Source organism: Vulpes lagopus, chromosome 7, assembly GCF_018345385.1.
Source record: "Vulpes lagopus strain Blue_001 chromosome 7, ASM1834538v1, whole genome shotgun sequence".
Taxonomy (NCBI): Eukaryota; Metazoa; Chordata; class Mammalia; order Carnivora; family Canidae; genus Vulpes; species Vulpes lagopus.
Window position 1 is genome coordinate 130,679,665 of NC_054830.1, and position 14,702 is coordinate 130,694,366.

The following is a 14,702-nucleotide window of genomic DNA, read 5'->3' on the forward strand; positions in this document are numbered from 1 at the left end:
AATTCCTGTACTAGTCACCCAGAGTTAGCAAAGATTCGCTGGGTTTAAGGTTCCAGTACTTGAGAAGACTACTGTCCCTTCAGATACCAACTGCACTTGGGATTCCCAGGTCACTGGGACCTCCAATTGACTGTCTACGAATTTGAGGGTTCCTATAACTCCTTAAGGCTTGATAATGGTTTTAGAATGATTCACAGAAGTCAGAAAAGGTTTTTTATATACTACTACAGTTTTATTAAAAAGGATACATGATGGGTGAGATGTGAGAGAGAGTACACAGCTTCCATGCCTCTCCCTAGGGAATCAGGGCACATCAGCCTCCCAGAACATCAATGCAAACATCAACCAAGAAGACCACTTGAGCATTGGTATCCAAGATTTTGATTGAGGTTGAGGTTTCATTACATAGACAGGACTGGTCAAATCTTTGGCTACTTAATTGATCTCAATCTCCACCTGCCTTCTCCCGAGAGAGGTCCAGCTGACCCGAAGCCCCCATCCTCTATAACATGGTTGGTCTTTCTGGCCAGCCACTGACCTGAAGCTGCTACCTAGGATCCCACCTGGAATTACTTCATTAGCATAATAAAGTCAGCTCCTTTCACTCAGGAAATTCCCAGGGTTTCTGAAGCTCTGTGCCAGGAACCAGGGACAAGGACTAGATACACTCTTTATTAGACTTCACCCCCAGGGAGTTTGGGCTGTCTGTGGTTAACGGGGGGGGGGGGGGGGGGGGGGGACGGGACGGGGACATGAGAGTCATTTTCCAGGACTCAGCCTGTGTTCTCTGATTCCAGATTCAGATTCTGCCTGGCCTGAAGCCTGGGGCCTGGTTAGAGTGTCCTCTTCTTGGGGGTCACTGAGAAGCCTCCTGCCTGGAATCCTGTGCCCTCCTCTCACTCATGATTTCAAAAACACACAAAATCAATGGCGATGGTGCCTTTCAGTTTCACTTCCTGGCAATGCCTGTGTTTCTCAGAAAAGGAGCCCTCAGAACTTTCCTTTCACTTTCTGTTCCTAGATATTCAGAGCTCTGCAATGTGATGACTGCTCCTTTATTGGCTAGATTCCTGTGAGGGTGGAGCAGAGGCCAGGAATGCTTTAAGTCCTGCCAGCTCCTCACACACAGTTTAGACATTTATTTCAAGTGTCTTTAATCTCTGCAGAGTGACCACACCAGCACACAGGACCTGTTCCAGTGCAAGGCCAGTCTGTGCAGAAGAGTGTTTCTGCCCTGGGCTGCAGGGAGCACTTCATCCAGGCTCTGCATTTCCTGCCCTGCCAGGGGACACATTCAGAGCTCAACTCTGACACCAGAAGTACCTTTTCTTTCAGGAGCTGGTAAGCAAGAAATCACTTTGGATAGAGTACAGATATAAACATAATATTATAGATCTATAGGTGGAAGGGTGGAAGGGCCCCAATGCTTGATTTTTGGTGTTGTGCACTTGAGAGGCTGAGGGCAGGATGTCCAGTGGGTGACTGTAAGCCAGTTAGAAAATTTAACTAATGAGATATTTTCAGAGAGCAGTTCGAGAACAGGCTTTACTCCTGTGAACTGCAGAAGGATCATGTGAATGTCAGGGCTCTCAGTGCATAGGGGCTTTTCTCCAAGAGCTTCTGCCATCAGACATCCTACATCTCATGCCTAAATACCTTTCCCTGTGGAGACAATGTATATATTATGTGTTAAAAAACAAAATTCAACTAAAGATTTTAAAGGACTGATTTTTTGAATTTAATAGTTCATGAATTAAAACATCCTATATAGCAAACAGAAAGGTGCTTCATTGTTCTATAGGAAATGAAATGTTTTTAAGGTAGAGAAGAAGAGAGAAAGAAATATCATTAGAACAGGGTGCATTGTTTTACTCAAGATCACTCTCCTAAAGAGAAGGAAATGGGTCTATCTGCAAATCTAGTGCTGATTAGGCAATTCTTACATTGGCTGATTAAAGTATACATTCCTGGCGGAGTGAATCTGTAGTTAGATTAGGTATTAGGTCTTGGTTTACTGAGTCGAGGCCTTAACTTAAGTGGCTCCTAAGGCCCTGTGACCCTGTGGCCCCGTGGTCCTTCTTTTTCACAATTCCCCTACTTTGATCAGACTCTCAGCTTAACTCAGAGATGTGATTAAAACATAGGATACTGATGACACTTTCAGCTACTCTTCAATGGTTCTCACAGCTTTTTTTTTTTTTTTTTTATCATTTGCATGGTATTCACATTCCATAATGTTTTTGCTTAATCTCTCTGATATTCACAGGTGATGACTTCGGGTTCACAACTTGGGTATCAGCCATCCTCTACATTCTTTTTATGATGTTCCAGTCTCAGGGAGACTAATTACTTGATGGTTAGCATCTGTGAAAACACATTTAAAACTTTTAAGAGCATACAATGCACCTAGTGGATTATTATGATTTTTATAAACAGGATAATTATCAATGATTAGAGTGCACTTTGGAGCCATGATTCCCAAGACTCAAGTCCTCAAAATCAAATAAGTCAAAGAAAGACCCCATTGAAGGAGTCCTCTTTTTAAACTAAGTGGCTTGCTCAGTGATTTTATGTAGTCGTATTTCAACTTCCCCCCGAAGTGTTAATCTGGATGCACCTGGTAAGGTTGGTCACAGTATAGACAGCTCTTGCTAAGCTAAAAAGATAATCAGAGCCTGTTTTATTGTCAAGACAATCTTTGGCCAGAGACTAAGCATTGTTGGGCATCTATTGTTTTAGGAATGGATTCTGCAATACCTTTTAGGAGTTACGAAAGGTTCTGGATTAAACAGTCATGTACATTTACTCTTAACTGGGGAAGTAGTGGCAAGGGAAGCAAATTCTGAATCCTGAATGGACCACGGTTGGTCTATTTTCATTCATTTATGTAAATGAAGGGGATTCAACCAGTGAGATCTCTTAATTTGCTTAAGAAATGTTAGGGACAAGATTAGATTTTCTCTTAGCCTAAAATAAAAGGTTCTTTTAAATTCTGGAGTTTGACTCCTTTTTCTGAGCAATGGGTTCAGATGTACAGCTGAAGGCATTATATTTCTGGGACTATCCCAGAGTACAGGAAAAGAAAAGGAGAAAGGGTTTCACATTGGTTAAATTATGAAGACTTTATCTGTTGTCTTTGGTGAAAGCAGTCTGCCTCAATGTCAAGTTACTTATCTTCTGCATCAATTTGATTTAGAAGTCTCTAGCATCTGTACAGGACCAGATGTCAGGTAAAGCCTTCTTTAGCTGTGAGATGAGTACCCAAGACTCAATACCTTCTAGTTTTGTAACAATGCCAGGGGTTGGCAGCACTTGGTAAGATCCTCGTCAATGGGGTTCAAATGCTGTGTTCTTCTGATGACAGTTCCAGAATATGGAGTCACCAGGCTCTTGACTATGACAAACAGGATCCTTTGAATTGGAATCTGGGAAGAGTTCTTTAACCTGTTGATGACAGGCTTCAGTGAAAAACATTAGAGACTTTGCTATAGTTGGTCATGCTAGCACGAGACAACAAGGGATCAGCAGAAAGTTGTATATCACTGACATTAGTCTTCCAGTGACTATGTTGTGTGAAGTGAGTTTACATTACCCAAAGAGAGTAATGCAAACATTCAACAAGTCCAAAGGCAATACCTTAGGGGCAGGGAAGTCATGTGTTTTTGGCTAGTTTAAAAAATATAAGTTTAAGGGTCGCATTAGATCTCTCAAGCTTGCCTGATGATTGAAGGTGATAGGGCCAAACTTCCAAGAAGTTTGCAAGGTGTTTGTTTAGGCTCGTAAGATTTGTTCAATGAAACCGCTGTCAATTTCCTGAAGATTGTGGAAGGTATATATAAGCTTCGTGGGAAACACAATTTAACAATTCCTTTGCCACCATGAGGGTATCAGCCTTTCAGCAGGAGAAAGCTTCAACTAATTGGGAACCACACATATATAAATAGAAGATATTGATAACACATACCTGGTGGCAATTGAATAAAGACGAGGAGTGGGTATTCAAAAGTCCCAAAAAGAGGCAGGGTGAGGCCTCTGGGGGTTAAAGTAATTTTTTCAGGATAATGAGCCTGACAAGTCAGAAATTGCTGGTAGACTGTTTTCACAATTTTATACAAATCTCCTCTCAAATGTCTAGTCATAGTTTTAATTATCTTAAATGAACTAACATGGGTGATGGGTTGGAAAAAAATGGGGTTTGACAGGGAGACAAGAAGAATTAAGTAGCTGTCTTATATTTCCTAAGTGCCTGTTTGTTCAACTTACAGCCATTGGTTACCCATCTTTTTTTCTCTGGGTCAGAAGCAGTGTTGCCCTGTTACCCTGACACCAGAATGACAAATATCTCGCAATGAGGAATCCGTTTTGCAGTAGTGGAATGGATATTATCCACATGTGCCACAATCTTTATAGATTCTTTTGGGGGCTGCTTTTGCGTGAATGTCAGCTGGAGCATTTTTCTGATATTCTGGGGTAGTTCTTTCAGTGTGAGCCTCAGTTTTGATGACAGCAATTGCAGAAGGTAGGAGAGTAATTACAAGTGATAACATTATACTAGGATATATCAAATTTCCAAGAATTTCACATAATTCCTGGAACACTTACATACCTATACAAATACAACATAAAAGACAGGATTTTTGTTTTCTTTTTTTAAAAAGATTTTATTTGTTTATTCATGAGAGACACAGAGAGAGATGCAGAGACATAAGGAGAGGGAGAAGTGGGTGCCTTGCAGGGAGCCTGATGTGGGACTCGATCCCAGAACTCTGGGATCACACCCTGAGCCAAAGACAGACGCTCGATTGCTCAACCACCCAGGAGTCCCAGGATTTTTGTTTTCTAGGAAGATCACTTAAATGGTAAGAGAAATTTTACCACCTGTTACTAAAAGTAGATCAAATGTTAGAAAAGCAGACAAACAAAATTTGTCCTTTTAACAAATAGGAAATGAGATTCTATTTTGCACCAGTTTATATTTGCATTAAATGTATTCATTCAAATGTTAGTCAGTCCTGATCATAAATAAAATTCCTTTCTAAGGATTCCTTTTTCACAATTTTTGTACAACTTTCTTTTGCCTAAAGAAAAAAGTACATCTCTGGGTCATGTATATTTTTTAACAAAAAGCGTTGCTTTTTTTTTTTTTTTTTTTTTTAAAGTAGGCTCCATACCCAACATGGGGCTTAAACTCATGACCCTGAGAGATCAAGAGTCTCAGTCTCTTTGGACTAAAAGCCAGGTGTCCCGATTTCATTTTTTTTTTAACCAAAAACACATGCCCAACTTTACTTTCATTCAAAGATGTTTCTTTTTTCTATTTTTAGTTGCTTTGACCACATACATTAACTAGAGTTCCTAACCCTTAGAAACTTTAATTTCTAGGGAAAATTAAGTAGTAAGCAAGAGTTAACTCTCTGTTAGATTAGTGTTCTTTAGATTGGCAAGTTTACAAATACACGTCATAACTTCTAGAAACATGTCTTTTTATAGTACAACTGTCAATATAGCATACCAAGAAAGTTTGCCAACAGACCTGCATTTATCTTTAGTTTCTCAGGAATAAGCCAAAATTAGGTAAACATGATTAGCAATTAATATTTCATTATTTAATTTTATTTGTAAATGATCTAAATATTTACTGAATTTAACTTAAATCACTACTGATTCTAATTCAGTGAAACTTTCAAGTTTTAGTTTATTAAAAGGCTTTTGGAAATAATTTCAAATTAACTTCAAATTTTTAAAAATTTAATTTACATATATTTAATTTAATAGTTTTTAAAAATTGTGTTTAGATTACTCATAAAATGAGTCAAATTCAATTATTCTCCCAAGCTACTTTTTATTTTTATTTTATTAATTTTTACTGTTTTTTATTTTAACTCCAGTACAGTTAACATACAGTGTTATATTAGTTTCAGGTGTATGATATGATTTAACACTTCTTAATTACTCAGGGCTCATCATGATAAGGGAATGAAGTACTCTTAATCCCCTCACCTATTTCACCTTTTCCTGACCCACCTCCCCTCTGGTATATCCATTAGATGTTCTCTATAGTTAAGAGTCGGTTCCTTGTTTTATTTCTCTTTTTTATTCCCTTTGTTAATTTGTTTTGTTTCTAAAATTCCACATATGAGTGAAATCATATATTTGTCTATCACTAACTGACTTATTTCCCTTAACATTATAGTCTCAGTTCTATCCATATCATAGCAAATAGCAAGATTTTGTTATTTTTAAAGAATATATATACAAAAAAAAAAGAATATATATACATATATATACATATACATTTATATACATACATATATATACATATATATTTCTTCTAGCATATATACATATACATATACATATACATATACATATCTTCTTTACTCCTTCATCTATCAACAGACATTTGGGCTGTTTCCATAATTTGGCTGTTGTGAATAATACTGCTATAAACATAGGTGGACACATATCTTTTTAAATTAATCTTTGTGTATTTCTTTGGGTAAACACCCAGTAGTCAAATTACTGGATTGTAGGGTAGTTCTACTTTTAACTTTTTGAGGAAACTCCATACTGTTTTCTACAGTGGCTGCACCAGTTTGCATTCCCACTAACAGTGCTTTTTTCTCCACATCTTCACCAATACTGTTGTTTCTTGTGTTTTTTATTGTAGCCATTCTGTCAGCTGTGAGGAGATAACTCATTGTGATTTTCATTTGCATTTCCCTGCTGGTAAGTGATAATGAATATATTTTCATGTATCTGTTGGACACTGTATGTCTTCCTGGAGAAATATCAATTCATATCTTCTGCCCATTCATGAATTGATTGTTTGTTTTTGGAGTGTTGAGTTTTATAAGTTCTTTATGTATTTTGGATACTAACCTTTTATTGGAAATATCATTTTCTAGTATCATTTCCCATTTAGTAGGTTGTCTTTTAGTTTTGTTGATTGTTTCCTTTGCTGTGAGAAGCTTTTTATTTGGATGAAGTCCCAATATTTTATTTTTGCTTTTTTTTTTTTCCTTTTACCTCAGAAGTTGTATATGTAATGATATTGTTATGGCTGATGTCAGACATTACTGCCTATGTTTTCTTTTACAGGTTTTATGGTTTAACATTGCACACTTAGGTCCTTAATGCATTTTTAGTTTATTTTTGTGTATGGCATAAGAAAGTGGTCCACATTCATTCTTCTGCATGTTGCTGTCCAGTTTTCTGAATAGCATTTGTTGACAAGGCTGCCTTTTTTCCATTGGATATTCTTTCCTGCTTTTAGAATACTAATTGACCATATAATTGTGCGTTTGTTTCTGGGCTTTCTATTCTGTTCTACTGATCTGTGTATCTATTTTTGTGTCACTACCATACTGTTTTGATTACTACAGTTTTGTAATAGAATTTGAAATCAGGAATTAGGGATTTTCATTGGATGTAAAGTGAATTAATTCCCTATCAGTATTTTAAAACTATTTTATTTATTTATTTGAGAAAGAGGTAGTGAGAGAGAGCATAAGGGGGCTAGGAAGAGAGAGAAGCAGGCTCCCTGCCTAGCAGGGCTTCATCCCAGGACCCTGAGATCATGACCTGACCTGAAAGCAGACATTTAACTGATTGAGCCAACCAGGTGCCCCTCCCTATCAGTTTTTATCGTCCTTTATCAATTTCACTGAATCATTAAATGTCAAGTCCCTAATTAACTGTGCAAAGTGATGTTCACAAGTTGGATGACTCTACCGGGACAGTGAAAGCACATGTAATTATGTTTTTGCATTAATTCAAGTTTTGGATAATTTTTAATAGTTTAATAGAAGTAATAATTGGTGAGTGATAGAAAATTTCATTTTCTTCCAAGCTTTGTGTTAAGACCATTGAGTGACCTCCTAAGCTTATTGTAATCACTGCTATATAAATTCTGTAATCAGAAAATTCCTTAAATCTTAGCCTGAGCTTTGAGCTGTACAATGAAAAATCAGAAATGTATTTATAGCATATATATTTAAAAACACAGTATATAAATAATTTTCTTCTGTAATCAGATATGTCTTGATGTCTGCATTGTAAGACTGTGGAATATATTTTTAATTTCCAAAATAGCAAAATTTATTAGCTGCATCAGACCCTATCTACCCTATTAGGATCTCCCAGGGGGAGCAAAAACACTACCCTATCCAAATTTCAGTTGAATTGATATGGCTTCTCGCATACTCTCCTTCATTACCTTGAAACTGGCCTTATTATAGTGACTTGTGTTATCAGTGATATTCTGGGAATTCTGAGGTTGGGGGTGAAAGCCTTGCAGCTTCCATATGGATCACCCACATCGTGTTTCTGAGAGCTGTGCTCTGCCACGTGAGAGGTTTTGGAGAGGCCACAAATAGGTATCTCAGCTGGCAGTGATGGCAGAGTTTGCCTTCCAGCCATGCCAGCCTGGGCCCCATAAACATGAGTGAAGCGATCCTGGACCTTCTATACCAGGTATTTGCAACTAAACATCATGCACTGACTGCCATTGATGCTGCCTGGAGCAGCTCAGCCCTGTTTGAGTTACTGACCCACAGAATTATAGGATGTAGTGGCCTGTTCCTTGTTTTAACCAAGTTTTGAGTAGTTTGTTTTGCAGAAATAGGTTATTTAAGTAATTGTAGATACTAAGTAGGCTGTAGATGGTAAGGTCATGTGAAGATTAGAAAGTTACTATCCACTACCAGTTTATAACTGGAAGAGTCCTCTGAGATTCAAGGACTTCCTCCTACTGGTCCAGGTTAAGGAGAAAAAAGAGAGACACTAAGTCCCATGAACTCAAGGCCTTAGAATCAAAAGTCCTTCAATAGAGAATGAGAACCAACAGCTGTTGCTCCCCCAAACATCTTCATTGGAAAAAAAGAGGAGTGGGCTAGAGCTCAGAATGGTGTAGGGAAACCATACTTTGTGGCCCTAGAGTGAAGGGAAGAGATTGTCCCATAAGTGTGATATTATTCACAAAGAGGATGTTATGAAAGCTCAACCTGGACCTGCCTGGCAGGCCTGGGAAATGTCATATTTTTTAAGCTTTATATTTATTCTAGGGAGTTCCCTTATTTTCCAAAGCTTGTACTGTTTTTCCCACCAATTCTCACATTTTATTTTTCCAAGATTTTTTGTTGTTGTTGTTCTCTGAATGATTGCTATGTATAGCCTCTAAGTTTTGTGGACACTATTGTCAACCAGCTGCTATTTACTGAGAGGATACTATGTGCCAGGCAATGATTTCAGGGTAGGGATGAGTAATTTCTTATCTCTCTAACACCAATGAGAAGTTTTTTGCCTACTCCCTCATTTGCCTCTGATATCTCTGAGTTGCAACAGCCTTGCAGTCTGTGTTACTGCCATCACTGTTAGGGGATTTAATTAAAGACTGTGATCCTTGTCTGGCCTTTCCTACAGGTGCATACAAAGCTATTCCAAATAAATAGTGACACACACACACAGATACTCCAGGGGAGAAGACAACAAAAAGACGATGAGGGAAGCTGGGAAGCAGGTGAATGAGTGTCAAAGCATTCAGTTGACCTAAGAAAGCAAAACCCTAAGGTGACAAGGAGGCAGCCCCATTTTTTCCTCTGTGTCCCAGGCCACTGGAGTTACCCGAAGGCTATTCTGAGCTGAATTGTGTCCCTGCTCCTGCCCTAATTCCTTTGATAAATCCTAATCCCCAATACTTACAAAGTAAATATATATGGAGACAAGTCTTCAAAGAGGCAATGAGCTTAAAATGAGACTTTTAGGATGGGCCCTAATCCAATATGACTCCTTATGAGCAGAGGAAAGTGGGACACAGACAAGCAGGCACACAGGGGAAAGGCCATGTGAACAGAGGGAGAAGGTGGCTCTCTGTAAACCCAGGAGAGAGGCCTCAGAAACCACCCTGAAGACACCTTGATCGAGGACTCCTAGCCCCAGAGCTGAGAAAATCTTCTGTTGTTGAAGCCACCCAGACTGTGGGACTTTGTTATGGCAGCCTGAGCACACAAAGCTCTGGCAATAGAAATAATACTGACAAAAGCACCAGTGCCGGTGACTGGAGTTCAGGCTGAGGTGAACCCCTTTGCAAGAGTGAAACTAGCTAGTACTAGCAGTAGGTCTATTCAGGCATGCAAGCATTTCTGAAGCTATCTGAGGAATGAGGGAAGGAACTGTGGGTCTTGGTTCTGCTTGGAATGGAAAGGGGGCAGTTGTCATCACTCCATGCCCCCTTAGAGCTGACCTCAGGAAGGAGGCTGCTCTGCCTGAAGCAGGCCTCTGGCCTCAGAGACTTGAGAGGACATCTCATGTCAGTCCTTGGGGATGTGTAAAGGGTCACAACTGTAAAGGGTCACGTCCCTAAGGGCAGCTGAAGCCCTTGACTGAGTCCAGCCTGCTGTCAGCAGGTGTGCAAGTCTATACCTAGGTGAGCAGGGAAACTGTCCTCTTGTGCTTCCAGAAGTCACAGAAAACAAACAAACACACAAAGATCACTGATGCAGGAGGAGTTGGAGTGTCAAATACCACAATCCTCTAATCGTTTATTTTATGCCCGAGGAATGAGGTCCAGGGTAATGTAACTGTCCTGGTCAGTGGAGGAACTGAGCCAGAGTCTGGTGCTAGAGGAAAGAGAGTAAGAGGCAGCTGCTCTTGGGGTATCCAGGAGGCCTCTAGATTCTGCATTAATTGGTGGATTGATCACTGGGAGGAAATGGAAGGAGATAAGCTACATCTGAACTCCCATATCTCCTCCACAGTCAGGCTATCCCTCATTAACTAGGAATCTCTTTAATTAGAACTCCCGGGATACTCTTTAATTCTTTCATTGAAGTATTGTGGAAACACAATGTTGCAATAGTTTCAGGTGTACAACAAAAGGAATCCACAATTCTGTATATTCTGTTTTGCTCACCACAAGTGTACACCATATACCACTCCTACAGTCTCATTGACCATATTCCCTACAGCATACCTTCTATTAGTACTGGGACAGCCTCTACTTGAGAGACACGTTCCTTCCCTGCACAGCAGAGCTTGCTTTGGGTAACCTCATTCTAAATCTTTTGCCTACATTTCTACCGTCTGCTTCTTCCCACTGGCCTCTGAGAATAACGAGGGCATGAAACACGTCCATTGGCACCATCTTCCCTAATAAGGTGATGCTGAGGGTCACAGTCACATGCTGGATTATGAAATGAATGCAAATATAGTGGTGGCAAAGGAAGTTCCACCCATCTTGCAACCAGACAGCCTGAATTTCCTAGTCTCCGATTGATGATACTAGAAGCATAGTGTCAGCATTTGCTTTTGTGTGCTTCTTGAGTCATTTAAATTCCTTCTCAGATAGCATAGTCATTTTCTTATCACTGACTTCATGGGACTATTCACTGAATGTTTAAATTTGAAAATGGCACTCAATGTGAAGTGATAGCACGTCTTTTGGGTTGTCACCTTTTTGATCTTCTCAAGTTGGAAGAAGGCAAAAGGCAGAAAGTATCTTCTATAGTCCATGAAACATCAAATCAGTGAAAGGAACCATAGTCAGGGAAATCCGCACTCACTGTGCTCCCAGGGGAAGGCCTGGGACATGAACCCAGCCTTGGGCCTCAGGACTCAGAGCACACTCAGGGTCTCAGTGGGCCACTCTGGCTCTGTCACACACTGGACTCCAACCAGTGTTGTGTGGTGATGATGAAGGGATGATGGTAGAGCCTCTGTGAGAGATTGGGTGGAGGCCGGCCAGGAGCCTCTTGGGCCCATGCATCCAGGTAGCAGCTCCCCAGGACGGGCCATGGTGCTGGCAGGAAGAAAAGGAGAATTTTCAAAGTTTCAGTGACAAAGGAATGGGGGTCTGGCTCTTTGGAGTCCTCCTCAAACACTGCCAATCAGGGGCAGCCCGGGTGGCTCGGCGGTTTAGCACCACCTTCATCCCAGGGCGTGATCCTGGAGATCCGGGATCGAGTCCCACGTCCATTGTCTTGTGGGGGGGCCTGCTTCTCCCTCTGCCTGTGTCTCTGCCTCTCCCTGTGTGTTAGTGTGTGTCTCTCATAAATAAATTGGTGTTGGGCTTTTTACTGGCAACATGGCATGCTGGAAGGAAGGAGTTCTTCAGAGTTCTAAGAGAAAATAATGCCGTTTCCAGAATCTTATAGTCAGTTAAGCTGTTTATTACAAGTGATCACAAAATGAAGGCATTAATTCAAAGCACAAAGACTCAGAAGGTTCACCTCCCAGAGAACCCTTTTTTTTTTTCTCTTTTTGTTTGAGAATGGACTCAATGTAAATGACCAGGGAACAGGGAATCCAAGAAGCACCAGCACCACCAAAGTAATGGACAGATGTGAGTGAGGCTTGTGCTTCAGGCTGGGAAAGCAACTAGTCGAAGTGAGAATAGGGATTATAGGTTTTCACAGGATACCTTCAGCGAGAACTGTAGCCTGCTCTTCTTCAGGAGAGTGTTCACATTCTCCCCACTTTTCTCTGCCTCTCACTACTGTACATGGCTCTGTTTCCTTTTTTTCTTTCCTGATTTTTTTCAAAAAATATTTTTTTATTTATTCATGAGAGACTCAGAGAGAGAGAGAGAGAGAGAGAGAGAGAGAGAGAGGCAGAGACATAGGCAGAGGAAGAAGCAGGCTCCTGGTGTGGAGCCCAATTCGGGACTTGATCCCAGGATCCCAGGATCATACCGTGACTCCAAGGTGGATGCTCAACAGCTGAGCCACCCAGGCATCCCTTGGACATTTCATGCTTGATGCCATGTTCCTCTTGTCATTCTAGGGAACAGGAATAAATTAAGCCATGAAAATAGGAAATACTCTGGAGGCCATCTTATATGTGCCTACCACTGACCTACAAGCAGGTCAAGATTGTGTTTTCCATTCCTTTTTGCCTTACCCCTGCTGGGATTCCCTGTGGCACTGAGGAAGATCTTTTATCAGAGGTTCTGATCACTTTGTTTTCTGGTTTGTCTCATTTGATGATCTATCTTCTTTTGTCTGAGTGGGTTTCTAGTTAGCTTTCTGTATGGTAAACTATGTGGTCTCTAATACCCCATAGAACTTGTAGTGGTCAGCCTACTTGGTCTTCAGTGGGATCTAGCTTTCTTCTTGGCTGAACTAAGGGATACTCCAGTTGGTATGGCCTCTCATATGACTTCATCATGATCACCCAGCAGAGGCTGACTAGGGTTGTGTTTACTCTATGAACTCTGCACCTACAGTCATTTTGATCTCTAAAACTCTTTGACACTCATCTCAATTATCTCCTTCTTCCCTCATTCTCTGGGAATCTCCCAGTGCAGGATAGTGCTCTATAACGGACTGTCTTTTGCCTCCTGACCTTTTCAAAGGAGAAACTTAACAAGATCAATTGGGAAAAGATGAGATGTAACTATTCCTGCAAGGCATCCATGTGAATGCAGGACTCCTGGCAGACTTCTCATTCCACTGGATGGACAATCTGAGTAGGACACTCACCTTTTGTGGAACTGTCTTTCAGTGTGACTTTATGGTGTCCCTTCTTAGCCATGAAGAGAAGGAATGATAATAATACCAAACATTTACAGAATTACATGACTGAACCTATTTTAACTGCTTTATGTGCTTTAACTCATTAAATTCTCACATTACCCAGATCTGGATGGATCCCTTAGGATGTAATATTATTACCACTATTTACTATTGGAAAACTAAGATAATTGAATGTCAGCTGACTTGCACAAGGCCACATGGCAAGGGCATAAGGGAGCAAGGATTTAACCTTATGATTCTTTACTGCTCCACTACTCCTCTTTCAGTTTATTTTAATTCAATATTAACTTTACTCTCCATCTCAGTAAATATTTATGATGACCTCTGATAAGCCTTCCTCTTTAAGCAGAAGCCTGAAGATGCAGAAAAATAATACACATTGCTCCAATTCAGATACATCCACCAGATTCACATTGGACTGCATATTGGGGGAAATCTTCCCAGGTAAATGGAGTCAAGTGATGGAGTTAACGGGGAATGATGCAGGGAAGGAGGGATGCTCTTGTTAGGGCTGGATGATTCCCACAGTGGTGAGAATCAGATTATGATACTTCTGGTAGTGGAGAGTAAGGTTTCAAATTTTATCTGAAAAAGAAACTATTTTCATCATAAATACGCCTAGCAAGCAGAAAAATCTAGTCCTGGAGTTTGAAATGGTCCAATTAGGAGAATTTGCATAGTTACAATAGACTAAAACCAATCAAACAGGGCACCAGCCCCAGAGTGATTCTCATGGACTCCTGGGGAGCAGCCCAGCAGAGACCCTGATTGGGAGCTTTCTGTCACTACAATGAACAAGGGTGTCTGAGTTTCAGAGGTATTTCTTACCATACTACTAAGGGCTATTGTTTGTTGTTTGTGCACATTCAACTGTATCCACAACTAGTTGTCAAGTTCATTTGAATGCTTGCATTTTTGACTCGCAGTTATTTCTACCCAGGTTGCAAATGTGTATCTGCATTGGAGAAATGGTCCCTATTGCTGGACACCAAATCCATCCTCTACAGATAGATTAATATTAGTGAGATGGGTTTTTCAAACATCATCTCCCCAGACTGGGTCCTTTTCAGCTTCATGCCCACTGATGATGCAGATGTTTATTATACTTTCCTAGAATAAATCAATATGTTTATTTTTTCCCTCACCTTTTCCCTATAGTGATAAAATGGG

At 40.3% G+C, this 14,702-nt stretch overlaps 1 protein-coding gene across 2 annotated transcripts in view; it reads left to right on the forward strand.

The window, feature by feature from the left end:
- The first annotated feature begins 1,081 nt into the window (after positions 1 to 1,081).
- The window catches only part of LOC121496231 (T-cell-specific guanine nucleotide triphosphate-binding protein 2-like), a 91,354-nt gene continuing 77,733 nt past the window's right edge, over positions 1,082 to 14,702 (forward strand). The window contains exons 1-2 of one of the 2 annotated variants that reach the window (XM_041764607.1): positions 1,082 to 1,341; positions 6,671 to 6,729. The gene's annotated coding sequence lies outside the window, so the exon portion shown is untranslated. The remainder of the gene's footprint in view (positions 1,342 to 6,670; positions 6,730 to 14,702) is intronic. The other variant, XM_041764608.1, reaches the window with a different exon arrangement.